Below are 15,491 nucleotides of genomic sequence, written 5' to 3'. Positions count from 1 at the left end.
AAGGGATTGTGGGCTGATGGGGTTACCGGGGATGGTAGTGGACACCTTTGTGCGTTAATCTGCTCTATAGAACCTTTGGGGAGGGGGAAAAAGAGGAACTGGTGGTGGGAAGTTTCTGTAGAATACGAAAGAGAGAGAAGTCTCCAAGTTTCACTCACTGTATGCTGAGAAATATTTTTCATGTACTCAGAAGAAAGGTCAGTGAGTTCTCTGGTCCTGTCACAATATAATTTTACCCAACTGTCTGAAAATCGGTGCCGCTCTAGTTGAATTGTTGAAGCTGCAACACATCAGTAATTTAACTTCACTCACATCATATTACTTGTTGTGTCTTGACAAAAACTTTATGAAAAGAATGTCAAAAGATTATTATCTTGGCATGTCCCTATGAAGTCACTGCTGTACTTATAGTAGTAGAACACTGATAAGTAGAAACTCCATATACTGCATATCATATGCTGTAACTGAACCTCACTCTACCACGCAGGTTGACCAGTTAGCAGAACGTGTCTATTTTCTCTCGAAGTTGGTCACTCTCATTGGCGTCAGCAGGGTTAATTGCCTCTTAGTTTTCAGAGCCTGGGAACTCCGTCACAGTGTTGACTCAAGATATGACCCCTTCCTATCAAGGCAGGATCCTGTTTTTCCAAAGGATGGATGATTGGTCCAAGAAGGAAACTTACGCATAATAAGCAATCTAGTCCAAAATGTGCCCACTTTATGAAAATAAATATGTAAAAAAATATACAAAATATGTGGTTGCTATGTTGTTCCAATTTTTCGATTTAAATTAGTGTAGTCCAATCAAATTCTGTCTGGTATTTTTCCCTTTTGATACAAAACCTCTTGGCATAATGTGTTACTGATCCCTCAAACGTGTTCTTCATTTTCTCTCAATCTGCATTTACGCCTTGCAAGACATTTATCTAAGGACCCAGTATGTATTATATATTGTGTACGATGCACGAATGATTCACATCTGGCTTTGCCATCGAGGTTATGACACAAAGGCCACAGGGAGTTGTAGTTTTTCCTGTGATCGGGGTCCTGACAGTCCACCACATAAAAGATGGAAGATTTGAAGTCAACTTCTCTCATGTGGAAGTTAACGAGCAGATCATGGGTGAGATCAACATTCGTTTGATGTCAGTTCACAAAAATAATTGGCTAAGATTGCATAGGCAATCCTATGATATCTAATGGGGATCTTGGTAGGAGACACATACAGTACATGGCCTCAGTTCTGACAACAGCATGACAACAAAACCAGACTGAAGAGAGTAAACTCATCATTCACTCATTACTTTAGGGTACAACAATTTATTGCTAATGTGCTGATCGAGGTCATGTGTTTAAACCTGTTCGGTCATAAACAAAGGCCAATGGGCTCTTGTGCAGTAATATAGTTCTAAACAAAGAAACAGCCTATCTCTTCTGAAAAATATGACAGTAACATGGGCTGAGGATGTGGCTTGGTGATACATCCTGTCAGGCCCAGCAGGCTATGCATTATTTTGAAAATTTCGAACAGGATTATTAGAGCCATGTGAGGACATTATTTTCTCTCTCTCTTTTTTTGTGCCTTGTTTCTGCCTTATTTCTATCTCTTTTTTAGACTGACAAGAGCCGGTTGCTGATCAATACAGAGAGAGGAAACATGTAAAAATGGCTGTCATGGTTTCCTGCTAACTCTCTTTTGCTCTTGTTCTGTGTTCTCTCTGTATCTATGCATCTCTCTCTCTCTGAGGTTTGACACTAACCAAAGACAGGTGATCCTTGCTGTCGGAGAAAAGCCAGGGCTTTCCTCCCGGTTGGAGAGTTAGTGTGTCAGAGACAGCTATCTGTGTATGATTCACCTGAAATGTCATTGCTTTCCTAACAGGTTGTCAGCTTGCTCTTTGTCAAACTTGGTGGAAGGTGTGGGTTGTATTCAAAGACGCTTTACTTGGCATGTGTAAATGGAAGAAATACAAAGTCAATTTAACAAACTAACATCATGACAACAAAAATGTGTTGCTAGCTAGGTGGTTATTTAGGGTTAATTTCCCATTATAACCAAAGTTATTTGGTTATAATGGGAAAGACTGAGACATCTCTTGGGGCACTCATGAAGGTCTGTGATGTTGGTAAACTATTATTTATTTGAAAGAACTTGAAATCTTAACTCTACCAAGTCAAAAGTTGGATGTTGCTCAGTAGTAGCATTTGACTGCATATCAAGAGGTTGCAGATTCCTGGTATATCGCATTGGATGGTCTGGTCTTCAGTAAAGCAAAAACTACAGTAAGAGTTACCAGCTAGCACAATCAAATATGAACAAAAAGTACAGTATGCACAATATTTATTGATCGGTGAAAGCTTATGGGATTATCTCTGATGTGAAGCATAGCAATACAATATTCATTTATTGTAGAGAGATATGTATGAGTACAAGTGCATGCATACACACACACACATATACAGACCCAGACACACATACAGTCCCAGTAGCATTCACCATGACAACACCGTCTGCAGTAATCGGCTACACTATAATCATCTTGTGGTCGGCAGCACACAAACACACACAGCCACACACACAAACGCACACAGCGTTGCTCGAAGACTCTCTGCCCCCTTCCCCCAGGCTAGCCTAGCCCACCCCCACAAGCCCACCGTTTTGCAGGAGCAGCCCATGATGTCATGCTGCAAGGCTCCTGCAAGAGACCCTATCGCTCTTCTGATATCTGACTATTTCTCTCTCTCTTTGACACACACACACACACACTCGCACACACTGCTGTCCCCTCCTCTTTTTCTACTCTCATCCTTCTCTCGTCCCTCTCCATCTGCATTGGTAAGCGCTATCCTTCATCTGCTGTACCAGCCCTGACTCTACACACGCATGCATGCACGCGCACTCTCTGTTTCTATCTCTCTGTCTCTCTCTCTCTCTCACTCACTCACACACACACACACACACACACACACACACAGTCATGCACAGATAGACACGCTACTGGGGGATTCCTCTAGCCCTGCTGCCGCTGCTCACTCTACCTGCCATCTCCGCTGTGTGGAGCATAGTAAGTCCCTCCTCTGTTCTAATCACAGTCACTGCTTACACCAAGACAAAAGGATGCATCCTGTGAGAAGCTATGCTGAACTGGCACTGGGAGGAACTGCTAGTGAATCCTGAAGGACGTCTCTGTGAATGGTAAGGTTGAAAATAAAATTGTGTAAAATGTGTGTTCAGGTCTAGATTCCCGTCACCCCAGTGCTGGGTGCCATGGCAATAGATTGCATTCTGTCGGCTACTCTTTCTCTTGTAGTAAGGTGTTGGTAACCATGGTGAGGTGTGTGTGGCTGACCACACTTGCTTACTATCAGCTCAGGAAGTCTGCTCAAGGGTTTTTTATCTGTTTTGAAGAACAGTTAACGTTGATGTGAAGAATATCTGTCACAGGGCATGACGTTGACAGAAAGATTTTCTGAGACACCTTTTCAGTGGAATCATATGAATGTCAAACTGAAGGATTGCTGCTGCAATGTTTTCCTGTCAGAATGAAAAAGATCCTTCCCCCTAGTTTTGTCTGACTTTGGCTGGGTGTGTGGAGAGAATATACTGCCTGCACAACAGCCCTGACAGTCTCATTATGTGGGTATAGATTGCTCTTGTTGTGTCAGTAAAGACATAGGGTGTATATATAGAATACCCTCATGTGCATGTCTGGGTGCCTGTATCATTTGGATGGTGGCAGGCTTTTTGGTCTCCATTATATACACTGGTGTCTCTTATTGCATGGCTCAATGATATTGAATCTAATAAGAGGAGTAATTCTATTATTTTCAAGGCTTTTGACTGCTAAATGACACATGCACAATAATGGAATTGAAGACTGGAGTCACTGATGCCATTTTAGTCTGGGGCAGGACAAATGTGTTTTTCTGATGCATTGCACTGCACTGCAGCCTAACCTTTTATAGTATATGGGTTGAAATGTTAATATTTCATATGGTTTGTCTGCTCCACACATGGACTTTGTCATGACTAATTCATTCAGATGTTTTGTATTTCTATTGAAAAGGAAAATAACCGAGTATTTTTTGTGAGTTTGTTGTTCAATAGGAAACATCCTGTAATCTGTGCATAAAATGTGCATCCCACTGGTTTCATTTGTGTTTTGGATGTTGGGAATTTAATTAATGTGTTCTGTAATACAAACATCCTATGCCATCTCTGGCATGGCATAAGCCATCAAAAACATAATCATACATCAATCAAACATGGTAAAACAAACCATTTATTTCAAGCTAGATGATTTGCATGCTGTTCTACAAATTACCAAGCAACAACACTTTGACTTTGAACTCAGTTAATACCAGTGTTTGCTCAATTTCCATATGAGGTTATCCTGATGAGTTTTTATTAATCTACTGGCCTCATTCCAGCTCCTCAGAGTCTGTCACATTAAGTTTAACTAAATGTGCTGATAAATGCTAATCTTAACTGAGAAATTTCAAAATTCATAAGTATAGCCCCTCAAGACTGTTAAAGTGTTTTCCTTTTTGTTATCTTAATAGGAAAGTAATTAGTCCAGACAAAGCCACCACCACACAACATCTAAGCAGGAAGTCCAGAGCAGGTCGAGTTCTTATTGGCTATTTAGCATCGCATTGGTCCCAGGGGTTGAAGTGAGGGTCACAGATAGGCAGTAGAGATAGGCAGTAGACATAGGCTCACTATTGATTTTTGCCTGTTCAAATTCCACTACAATTTGACACATTCCTATTTACCCATAGCTGGGACACAGCACTGAACCCGAAATTATGAGTTTGTTTGGGCATCATGTTATTAGGGGAAGAAGTCAAAGATATCGTTTTAAAGACAGATATTTGCTCTATCTAAGGTGGATCAACCTACGATTGGAAGGGTTTTCTAGGCACACTCCAAAGTGTTAGATGTGTGCGGCCTACTGTATGCTGCATGTCACGCATGCCCTTTAATGAGACAATATCCTTCCAAACAACAGACAAGCACGCGTGAGGGAGCAGACAATGGAATCCATTTATTGACCACATGCAACATCATTCTGTAAACTACGGTCTACGTGCAACCCAATATCTCAATACAATTCCCTACAGATACTGTATATCCTAAGCACGTCTAAATGCAGACACATTTCACAACATCACATCCATATTAACAATAGACATCTACCCCTCCCCCCAATCTGCTCCAGTAGGAGATGACTGAGATTGGTCTCAACATAAAAGCTGGTGGGACGTGTCACAATGGAGAGAGGAGCACGTTGCTTCTGCATTGTCCATTGTCAGTTTAATTACTTTCACTGATAGTGGGGAAGTACACCAATCAGATACCCCAGCATTTGGGGACCGGGAGAGGAGGGGGAAACCAGAAAAGCCATTGCTGAACTCTTTGATATGGACATGAGGTGCCATCTGTAGTGGAGGAATCTGATTTATGCATTTCTGTGCACTGGCTGCATACAAAACACAATCCTGACCAGAAAGGGTATATACCAAGAACTGCTAAGGGCTCTGTATGACTTATTGAATTTGGGGCACTGCTATTCCAGGCTACTATAAGTTGAGAATGGCCCAAGCAATATGATCTGATTGTTTGATCTGCTGAGTTGAGATATTACTGAATTTTTTATATAAATTTGGCTGTGCTATTGTGCATTTAAAAGATTGACCCGACAGAGACTGTTGGCTGATTAGAAACAAAATACTGTATATCTCTCTAAATAGGGAAGGTGCCTATGTCCAGTGTAAAGGTACCGGTACTTGAGTACGGTGTATGATGCACATTATAAGACAATGTACTCATTATAAGACAAGTTGAGGACATAAATTGAGTCGCACAGATTTGAATAGACCTCTTTTCTGCAGACAAAGAATTGTCAAGTTTGAACTAATCTTACAGTGTGTTACTTCTATCAAAACACTTCCTCTGGGCTGCTTTGAAACTTTCAAGATGTAATGCAGGCTTTAATATGACTGTTTTAAGTGAAGCATATCTTAAAATGTCACCATAGCGAGTCTCAGGGATATTACATTTCAGCTGTATTGCTGACCTTCACCTTATACTGATTTTGGCCTTAACGCTAAGAGCTTCTTAAGAGCGTTCTTAGAACGCTCCTAAGAAGCTCTTAGCGTTAAGAGCTTCTTAACGAATCTGGGAAACCCGGCCTTTATGTACTATGGTGGATGAATGTAAAACCGCTTAAATACAATGTAATTATATCATTTATTCAGGAACTACACATTCACTACCACTAATGCTTTTGAAAGTATTTTTTTATTATGGTTCACTTAAAATTCACTAAAAATATGATTTATTTGTGGCACAATGAGAACAATTCTGATTTATGTGAGCTGCACTCCAGATACCACTTCCTTTATATCACGTCACTTCCAAAAGCACAGCGGTAACTAAGGATGTTTTTATAATTATCCAAATAAACCAACATTGGAGAGTTCTTGGCACTTTGATTTTGTATCTTAGCATGAGTTAAAGTGTTGCATTTGTATTCATCTACTGGGACTTGCATCAAATCGTCTAAATGGAAAAAGGTCCTTTTTATAAATCCTGAAGGATGAAAGTATTTTTTTTTACACACTTATTCAAACAACTGGATGATGAGTGTTACGAATCCTCTTGTTGTCCAATTGAAAATGCCTATTTTAACTTTTTTGGACTGATTAACATTATCAAACAATGATTTACACGATGTGACAGTGTATTAATGGTTTATAATTTGCCTTGAGTGATGGGCTGAGGTGTACTATGAATTCATAATGTTCTTTTTGGGGAAGTGCAGGAAACTTGATTCAGTCCAAAGATTAAAAAAAGAAAACAATCAAAAGAGGAAATATCCTCCCACATGCAATAATTAATTCCCATTAGTAGCTCATCCACCCCCTGTTGTTTCAGGCCTGACTTGTGCAGAAGTTGGGTGATTATAATCTTCCTAGAAGTAATCTGTGATTCAATTTTGAGGATTACTGTGCCCTTGGCAGATAAAGGGGAGAAACTTTGATTTGGTTTGTGTCCTACAAAGGACATACTCAGAGAGAGACGCCCCTGTCAGTTCAATCCCCACCAATCTCTGTTTACTTCCCAGAGAGAATCTGGCCTCTGCTCTGTCTCAGACACAGCCACGCAAAACCAGTCACTGTCGACAACTTAAAAAAAAATTCTGGGGATGGTTTTATAATTGTCATCTTGATGTTCATAAGTCACAGGCAAGATATTTTCCAATCTGTTAAAGTCTGAATTGGAAAATAGGACCGGGGGCCAATTACTGTATTATCTCTTCCACTCCAGTTGTGTTTTCTGGCTTTGAGATATAGAGCTTTTTATTTGAGTGTGTCAAGAACCCTGCTAACTCTTAAGGCGTATATATGCTTCTGCGTTTTTCGAAAAACGGACACATGGGAACGCCCTCTTCTCCGCGGAACGCCCTCTACGAGCTCTCCGTCAGCCCTCGGAGAGCCCCGGAGAGCTCGACGTGCACCTCCTGAATTTTCTAACTATCCGTCGTGAGCGACGGAGAGCTACGGAGACCCCCTTGGCTGTGATTGGTCAGTATTAAGAATCGCTTGCGTCAGGGGCGGGGGCGGGGTTGCCGGGATAAACAGGACGAACAGAATCCTTTGACCGCCATTGCTGTAAGTTTTCACAATTCATATTTCAGCTAAACAGTACATGTAAATCAGCATCTGAATTAAAATGTGACGAGAAATGGGCAGTGTAGTTGCTGAAAATGTGCGTATGTTATTGATGAAACGGCTAATTTGTAAATTTGCTCCGACTTCTCGATAACCTAGGTAAATAAACACTCCACGACGATTTACAAAAAACCGTTGCGCCACCTACTCTTCTGGCGGTGAATTGTTTTCAGCACCCACAGCCTACGGAGAACCATAAACGCAGTCTATCCGTCCGTATCCGTGCGTATCCGTGCGCCCGCCCATCCGTAAACGGAGACGCAGAAGCATATTGCGGCCTTTAGTTTCTCTCATTAGGTTTTTCTTCTCATGCAATGTCACTAACTGCTTTTATTTAAAATCTTGCCACTCCTTCTTGCCATGTAATAATTATTTTGGTTTCACCTGCAACGTATACCCTTGTGGTCCCTCAGCAAGTATATCAGTCCACTAACCTTTGTTGGCTATTCTGCCAGATTATCTTTCGCTGAGTTTTCCAGTATTTATGGTTCCTGCTTTTCCAGATTTGCCTGTTTTTGGCCGTGCTTGCTTGCTTCCTGCCCCCCATCGGATTATATTGCCTGATTGATTGATCCCCTAGTTTTGACCTTGCTGGTTGACTAGTAAACGGAACTCTTCAAGCAACTTTGTCTCTTTCTTTGTCATGCTTTTGCGTTCAAACTTACTAGTACCAGTGGACTTTACCAGGTGACTTGTTTGTTTGGTAAAAACTTTTTCATTTTTTATAATCGTACATTTAAGATGATACTTGATTGACATCTAATTCATTTCAATCCAGGCAAGCATAGATGTTTGACAGTGGCAAATGTTCCCTTGATTCTACAGGGAAAGACTCGTGAGGTCAATAGTTATCTATATGGTCCAACCCTTCAAAAAATTCTTAATTAAGTCCTCCATTCCCTTTTCCTTTCATTGGCACAAAGAAATTACATGAATGGCTGATTCCAGTTGTGTTCAAGACTGTGGCTTTGTTCATAATCCCTTATACTCTTTGTGGTGGATGCTCACAATTGTTACTCAATAGCTGTCTTGCTTTTGATGAATAAGATGCAGAGCTCTGTTACAGTGTGTTCTCACACTTATACCTAAAATGGACGTCTCTAAATAATTATTAACAGCAAGCATCCTCTAGTCTAGTCTATAACACTTAGAATAAAATATTGAACTTGTTCTCTGACAATTCTGGAAAACGCCAGCTTGTTGCTCAATTATAATATAAACTGAGCGAGTGTGAGGGGAGGGACCAAAGTTTCCAGATTTGTTGAGTAGTCGGCGGCGGTAGGTTGTAGTATTCTGACCAACACGAACACTGTAGGCATGTGCAGAACTTTTACGTGGTATTGGAGCATTTGTTTCGCTGCTTACCTTTGAGATACTTTTTTTTAACGCGAAAACTGTTAATTGTTTTTGAGAAATGTATTGAAACTAATTTCCAGCGTTTGAATCTTGAGGTAAGCAATTTTATTTAAGTGTTATTCACGTTCTAAACGAACCTGTTCTTTTCAGGTTTTATGGAGAAGTAAACCGCGTTTAAAGTAGTCGGCGCTTCGGATGCTTTATCATGTGTTGCTTATTGGTTTTAGTTTCTGTACGTTGTTTACACAACAGTATAATGAAGCAGTAGCCTACTAAAATCGTCCGCAGCATTGCGAGCAAAGCCCTCCACCGATGATGTTGCTCAACCTGGGGCGCATGTATTGAGGGGGCGCGGGCTCTTTTAGTGGACGTCTCAGACGATGTAGCTGTTTAGCTAGTAACCGCCTTGAAAATAAACCTATTATCTATAAATATCGGTACAAGAAACCTCGCTATCTGTCTCAGTCAAATGATGTTAAACAACAAACGCAATATTAAAAATGGGCAAATGTGCCCATTTGTTTAACAGTAGGGGTGATGTGTAGGTGTAATTTGGGGAGGGGAAAAGCCAGATGGACATGCCCCACTTTACTTGTTCTTCTCGTCCGGTTAAACAGTAGTCATTTGCATCCAGTGTAAAGGATCAACAGTGGCATGTTTAAGGATTGGGTCCTTTAATGTTATCCTCAGTCGGTCTATTCAAGTAACCTAGATGTTGCAGGAAAATCTTGTTTCTAGTGAGACCAGAAAGCTATTAAATATGTTAAGTTAGTCAATTGTGTTCTAGTTAGTAACTGTAAAAATAAATAAATACAAAATGGACAAACTACTTACCCATTCAACGTAAGAAATGCCCCTTGCTTTTCAGAAATAGGCACCAGCCCAAATGATGTATCACATAAAATATTTTCTCTCACTGTGTTGTTAACGCACAATGTTTAACCTCTCTCCACACATACAGTACATGCATACACACACTCCCACTCCACCCTCTTGATACTTCAGACGGATGGTCAACATGTGGAGGGGCTGTGGCAAGACTTTTGGCTGAGGGGAAATGGGGGAGGGGAGACCTTCAGCCACTACTCACCCAAAAGGTTAACCATAGGCCTGGAGGGAGTAGACTGTAGTTGCATGCAATGATGGGAACCTTGCAAACTTGGTCTTAGGAGACGAAGAGGCCCTTCACTGTTTTCCCATACACTTGTCAAGATGTGGGAATCTGCCATCACCTTGGATTCAAGCCAGACAGTGCCCCCATAATTGAGGGGACTCTAAGAGCACATAAATAAAATAAGTAAAATATCTCTTGTTGGAATTGTAAAGTAAGTAAAAATAGATGGTAGGAACACCCAAAAATAAATGAGTATTGTAAAATATTCAGGTCCTAAATATCACCCCCAAAAACCTTTATCATACAATTGCAGAGGTTGACTTTTGATTGCTTTGTAACAAATTACCTGCTACGATTTACACTGTGCTCTTTTACAAGGTAATGGTCAACTTTTTAGTTCACCCAAGGTGGGCCAGCTGTCTCCTTCATGGCTGTTCAGGTCTTTGTCTGTGGGATTGGGCCAGTTGAGAGGCTATTTACAGTCAGTGTGAGTCACAAGTTGTCTAGGAAGGTTGGTCATGTCCTGCTGTGGTTTAGATAGTGGGCAGGGGGGGGGGTCTTTGAGGACAGGGACTGTCTCTGGGACAGTAGAGATGAGTTTCATATTCATTTTCTCTTATCCCAGTTTCATCCTCATCCCTGCTGCCTCCCTATTGTTCCCATCTTGCTCCTAAGAAAGGGCCTCTGCTCCAATTTGCACAAGGCCACTAGGGAATCCATCCTTAGTTGAAAATCTATTACGAAACAGGTCCTCAGTGCAAATTCCCCAATGTAAAGTTATCGTCCTCACCATTTCCCCTTTCTGTTTTAGGGGGAAATGTAGAAGACAAATACTCACTCTGATACTGTCAGGAACTTATTTCAGATTCTGGAGTGTTTTTTGACGTGAAGTTACTTCTGATGATCTTTTAGTTGAAGTGATATAGAAATCTATTGTATTGTATGCATTGGGAGTCAGGTGGCTGAGCGGTGAGGGAATCGGGCTAGTAATCCAAAGGTTGCCAGTTCGATTCCCGGTCATGCCAACTGACGTTGTGTCCTTGGGCAAGGCACTTCACCCTACTTGCCTCGGGGGAATGTCCCTGTACTTACTGTAAGTCGCTCTGGATAAGAGCGTCTGCTAAATGACTAAATGTAAATGTATGCTTTGAGGTCACAAGATGCACCCTAAGAGAGGAAGTAACAAAATAGAACCATGTTGACATGGTTATAAAGCCTTCTGACCACATGGCAACACAACTAGCTGAGTGACACAAGAATCTAAGTATTCAGGTAAAGCTCAACAAGCTTTATTTGAACTGTAAATGTACTATATGCTCAAACATATTTTTCCCAAACATCTTTGTTTTAATGGGACATTTTCCACCCGTGTAACATGTGATTGATATGCTCTGTTCTTAACATCCACTCTATCAGCATGATTAATTCTCCAGGGGAGGCCAGAGTTGACATATGACTTCCTATATTGGCTGTGACCACTCGGAACAACACAGAAACCTTACCTGACACTAAACAAAGTGGAAGAGCCTTGCCTGGGCTTTAAAGACCAGACTTGTTTGCCAAGTGTAAACATCCAATTGCCTTGAAACCACAACCTGACAAACAATTATCTGACAACCTGTGTCACCATACCACATTCAATATGTAAAGTAAAGTTTGTGGTTGGACGTAGTTGTGGTTGCAGTCTTCAGTATTTAAGGCACCATAGTTTACCTGATCTCAACTGAAGATGTTGCAAAAATGAGGAATTTGAAAAACAAAGTCATCTGATACACCCTCTCTCTCTCTCTCTCTGAGAGAGCCTTTTGCTCTGCTTGTCTTGTCGTATACAGAAATGAGCCCTCAAAAAGGATAAGCCACAGGGATTAATTGTGCTTCCCAACTTCATGTTTAATTTATGAGAATAGCCTACTAACAGAAAGTCTTTGGACTGGATTGTGTAATTACTGGATTAACAGTGAGACTAATGTTGCATGACTCAGAAACCAGGAGGCTATCATTGTGTCTTTGCACGGCCATAAACTTCCTTTGACACCGAATGACTTGGTTTACTCATGGACAGAAGTGACATCATCACCCAAAATTGAAAAAATGGTTTGTCTTGGCTTGTAGGAGGCAGCTTTGATAAGATTTACCTAGATATCAGAGTTAAAAAGATATGGAGTAACTTGGATGCCTGGTGAATAATGTAATACCTGTATCACAGAAGCTGCTAAACAAAGGAGCAAGCATTCTGTTTAACATGAGGAAATAGTAAAACTAAATCTGGTGTTTTGTTCAGTAATCTTACCATGTAATTTGCCTTTATCACTATTGGTAAATCCATGTCGTATTCTACAGGTCAGAAGGTTAAAAGCCTAAAGGACTTGACCGTTGAGTAACCAACAGTAAACAATTGGAGATCAGTGTAATCTATTTTCCATTCAATTGACTTGTCACAAATGGATAATTTAAGAGGACTAGTACCCAGTACCTGTGATCCAGTCAATGATTAAGATGTCGGTGACATACACACAGATTCCTGGAATTATAGTAGAGATAGGAAATCATTTGTTTTTCCATGAAAAGGGAAATAACACGATAGCACACTTGTCTTCCAGTTATTAAGTCCACACTGGGGCCCACAGTAACTGCATCGGTGCCATGTTTGGATCACTGTATTAATGCCTTCCTATAATTCTGAGTGACATACGTGGCTCATTATTGAAGCCATGAAAGGTTTTTCCAGAAGTGGTCTCCCACTGGTGACCCAAGCTCTTTTTTCAGCACTTATCTCCTCTGCCAGTCCTGCTACTTTGACACATTTGAAAGGATAATTACTTAGACTGCAGCTGGTCCACGTGTACATTAAACGCATGTTAAATGATTTTGAATATTTGCTCATGTTAAACCAGTGTGAGGAGGTTTTAAACATTAAGTTAGTTTAATTCTTAAATGAGTGTCTTAACAAGAAGGTATGCTGATGAAATAAAACAAGGTAACAATGTGAATGTCACTTGAGGCTTGGCTTTTATGAAAGATAGCCAAATCATACTGCTGGACATGTAGTATTCCATGAAAACATAATCAAACCATTAGAACAAGTATATGCTAATAGGTGGTATTCATGGAAGCCCATTAGGCCTCATCCTATGCTCCTCCTAGCACGATATTAGCATTAGAATAGAAAAAAGACCAAAGTGAAGGATGAATCCTCTTGTTTAGCTTTGGGACCTGTAGTTGATGCAGTCTCTCAGGGAAATGCCATCGGGGATTTGATCAAATTAAGTGTTTGCAAACTTAGCTGCAGTATCCGCATAGGAGGATATAACATTTTATGTAACAAGTCTTTAGTTCCTCGGGAGTGTAATGCTAATATGGAATGGAGGAATGGATTGATGGATGTTTGGGGCCATTACCATTGATGTCTTATACATACATAACCCTGATCAGTACAGGTAAATTGATGATGCATGTTCATATGGCATGTGTTTTGATTCAAAGCTGTTAAAGTAAGATGCCAAGTGTGTCAGTGCAGGTTACTTTCAATCCAGTTGAATTGAAATAATCCCACACATGGCTTTGAATTATTAGCTGTTCCGTTGAGATAAAACGAGACCAAAGTCCGGTTTTAAAAGGTGTTCACGTGTGTTTATAAGTCAGAGGGCAAGTGAGGAAGCAATAGTGACAAGCAAGGCAGTGACATTTGTAAAACCTGCATGCAAAGATTCAAAAATAATTAATTAGAATCAATAGCAACTGGTCAGCATTCAAGTCCAGTGTTTATGCTTTAATAGCAAGCCTACACACTTGCCATTCATAGCCATAGCGCCTGAAGTATTCCTGAATCTGAATTGAGCAGCTGGACTCTGTTATAAAGGCTGGTTTGGGATTTTGTTGAGAAGGTTTCCACTACCAGGAGTTCAAACCCTGTCTATTGTGTTTTGATATGGAGACTGTGGAGCCAAGATTGAGCAGTTTTACCTGGAGGGTAGAATTCAAATTAGAGAACAAAGAAATAACATTAGTTGTGGTTTATGAAAGTTCCTGTGATGTTCAGTTTCACTTGCGGTATTGTTTTTCTCCATTCCTTACTGCTGAAGTGAGTTCCAGAGTTTTATCCAACTGGCATGTTTAGCAAAACGGAAATTCTGCTTGAACAAAATGTACACGCTCCTATGGATGCATCTATTTAGTACAAAATGATGATGTTGGCAACCAGACTTGTGACTAGAGTAGGAGGGCTTTGAGAAGATATCCTGGAGACGAGTTACTGATGTCATCTACAATCTAAACAACGTGACCTATATATATGCACCTTGGTTGATGTGGCCTACTTGCACCCTGTTATAGGGAGTCAGGTGGCTGAGCGGTTAGGGAATCGGTCTAGTAATCTGAAGGTTGCCAGGTCGATTCCTGGCCGTGCAAAATGATGTGCCCTGTGCGAGGCACTTCACCCTACTTGCCTCGGGGGAATGTCCCTGTACTTACTGTAAGTCGCTCAGGATAAGAGCGTCTGCAAAATGACTAAATGTTATACCGTTAGAGCTTAGACTTTGTTTTGGAGTCACTGAGATTTTATGGTAGGATGCAATGTGTACAAAAGTGTGTAAGATGTTGACAGTGAATCGTCAATGTTGAATGCATCATCATCATTGGCCCATATTCTCCCTGTATTTTGCTGATTCATGCTTTGGAATTGTTTGATCTCTTTAAGATCCAGTGTGATGAATTTACTATGAGCTTTGCCAGCTTGGGAAACACATGCTGAAGCTGCTGCTGAAGGGAGTTCTCTGTTTATTTTTAACCCAGTCCTGAATGATTCAGGAGTCTGCTTTGGTGCTTGGAACACTGTCTCTGCAGTCTCTTCTCTGCTCTCCCATTCCAGTCCACAGATACGTGGGAAGTCTGTAGCGTTAGTTACTAGAACAGACTAAAGACCCTCCTGCTTCCATACTAGCCTGCTGTGGGTTTGTCTGCCCAGCCGAAAGTCCAATATCTTCCTAGAAAAGGATCTATGTCTGTATGTAAATAACTGTTTAACCCTCCCAAGCTAACCTCACTGGAACACTCCTCTCTCTTACTTATTAGTGTGGCCTGCTGGCTCAGTATCTTGCACTGTCGCCTCACAGGAAGAAGGTTCTGGGTTTGATTCCTGTGAGGGGTACACTTACTCAACACAGAGTCCGGGCGAACAGCTGATTATTCTCACAAGTGTTTCAGAGAAGTTAAAGACTAATCAAGAGATGAGTCACTGAATATTTGGTAGCACCAGGTGTAGCATGGAGTTCATTTATGTCTGTGG

At 40.9% G+C, this 15,491-nt stretch overlaps 1 protein-coding gene across 2 annotated transcripts in view; it reads left to right on the top strand.

The window, feature by feature from the left end:
• The first annotated feature begins 2,744 nt into the window (after window positions 1-2,744).
• sema4bb (sema domain, immunoglobulin domain (Ig), transmembrane domain (TM) and short cytoplasmic domain, (semaphorin) 4Bb) overlaps window positions 2,745-15,491 on the top strand; it is a 38,367-nt gene continuing 25,620 nt past the window's right edge. Inside the window, exon 1 of one of the 2 annotated variants that reach the window (XM_062471196.1) lies at window positions 2,745-3,196. The gene's annotated coding sequence lies outside the window, so the exon portion shown is untranslated. Of the gene's footprint in view, window positions 3,197-9,034; window positions 9,189-15,491 lie in introns of those variants that run through there. The other variant, XM_062471195.1, reaches the window with a different exon arrangement.

This window comes from Osmerus eperlanus, chromosome 10 (genome assembly GCF_963692335.1).
Source record: "Osmerus eperlanus chromosome 10, fOsmEpe2.1, whole genome shotgun sequence".
NCBI lineage: Eukaryota > Metazoa > Chordata > Actinopteri > Osmeriformes > Osmeridae > Osmerus > Osmerus eperlanus.
The sequence above is the reverse complement of the archived record's forward strand: the minus strand, read 5'-3'. Positions and strand labels throughout refer to the sequence as shown.